The following is a 2,037-nucleotide window of genomic DNA, read 5'->3' as shown; positions in this document are numbered from 1 at the left end:
TCCTGTGTGGAAATATAACAGGCTCTACAATTCTCTTACATAATTGTCTGTTTGCAAAACACACACACGCACACACACAAAAATCTCTAAGATTTAAAGCAGCGAGTTGCTAGTATGTAATAATCTTTCTTGGCTATGAATGCAAACATAATTTCCATTGTTTCATTTTCAATTTCATTCCAATTTCTGTTTGATTTCAAAAACACAACGCCAAACCAAGTTGTGGTCCTCTCCATGGTGACCACCCACTGGGGACAGAATTTTAATGCACACGCGGTGATCAAAGCCTTATTTTCTTCGACGCTACTTTAACACACAGGACATTCTCATTATGACTTGTTTTTCTTATCTTATTCGGTTTCTTAATTGCAGCCGGTAGCACCAGATGCCAGTGGACCTTTTGTTACCCCCCCCAAGTACCAAGTAGCTCTGCGTGTTCTGAGAGAGGCTCTGCAGGAGACAACAGCACACGCACTAGCCATATGAGCCAATCGTACAGAGAATGGAGAGAATGCGTATTAGCATATGATTTCCAGAGGATCAGACTTATTGAAAACAAAAACAAAACTTTCTGACATATTGACATTGTTCAAATCTTTTCTTTTCTTTTTTTTTTCAAAAGGGGACTTGGCAGTGTGCTTTGTCCAAGTTTCTGATTCTTGAACTTTTCTCCATCAGCAGATGGTAGAGAATAGGAGACGGGTGACGAGAGAGACCAGCTGTCTCCTTCTCTCTTTTTCTTACTTTTCTCTTTCTTTTCTCCGAGTATTATTCTGTAAGAGCCTGCTGAGAGCTTTGTCCCAGGAAACAATATTTAAATTTAGATGTAAATGTGCATTCGCAAATCCCAAGCCTCCCAAACGATCAACTTGCATTGTCAGTGAAAGAAGCTTCATGCCTTGCCTCTCTTCACTATGATATGAAGACCAGCAAACGTATTGTGGTTTGCCGTCATCTTTTATGCTCATTAAATATCTCCATGTTACTAGATAACAGATGCCAAAGCCATGGTCCTCAGTGGCTGACAGTTCTCTACGAGGTGTAAGTTACTGTTATAATGTTATGTCTGTGTCGGCTTTGGGAGACTTTGTAGATTTATGGCTAGAAATGTTTTCAACATGTATTTTAATTAAATCTATTTACTTAGGAACTGTAACTAAAGTACAGAGAGAACGGAATGTACCCTGAAAAAATAGACTGAAAAAATAGATGTGTGATAGTGTATAATTGTGTATGTGTGTGTGTGTGTGTGTGTGTGTGTGTGTGTGAGAGAGTGCATGGGCATGTGTTTGTATTCTCTCACACAAGAAAAGGCGGCCACACAAAAAAGCCCTCGGGCTGTTAGCCATGCAGCACCAGCCCTGGAGACACTCATCACTAGTGACAGCGATGCCATGTTCAGATTTACCCGACACATCGCCTCTCAGCATTCCCATCAGAATGTTCATATTACACGTCCCTCATCCTCTGCTTTCTTTCTCTTTCCTCCCAGTCCACTGTATTGTATCCCCTGTTTTTCTGCTACACATTTCCAGGTCTTGAAAGAGGTCTCCAGGGGACAGTAGTCTAGTAAAAACAAGAGCTTGACTGATTGAGCTGAGAGTATGTTTTTCTTTGGATTAAAGTGGAATCTGTGTTTAACACACGGAGACATATGCCATGCCCTCTGTGTTTTCCTCTTGTGTAGCTAAAGGTTAGGGAAACACTCTGAAACACAAGACACAAGGGGAGCTGGTGGGGAGTTTGGGGGGTCAAGTCTGCCATCGGCAACAATAAAGTGGACCTGACAAGCGTGTAAGATTTAGTACCAGACATTTAGAGCGATCATTATTTTGCTTTGTCAGCAAGTACAAAATTTCTCCCTCCACTTATTATGTCCTTCACCCTAGTGTTGGAGACCAGTCAAATTCAGTGCTACAGACTAGAATGAAAAAGTTTGAAATAAATATGAATTTCTTATATATATATATATATATATATATATATATATATATATATATATATATATATATATATATATACAGTATATATATATAA

This window comes from Alosa sapidissima, chromosome 17 (genome assembly GCF_018492685.1).
Source record: "Alosa sapidissima isolate fAloSap1 chromosome 17, fAloSap1.pri, whole genome shotgun sequence".
Taxonomy (NCBI): Eukaryota; Metazoa; Chordata; class Actinopteri; order Clupeiformes; family Clupeidae; genus Alosa; species Alosa sapidissima.
This window is presented reverse-complemented; position numbering follows the sequence as displayed.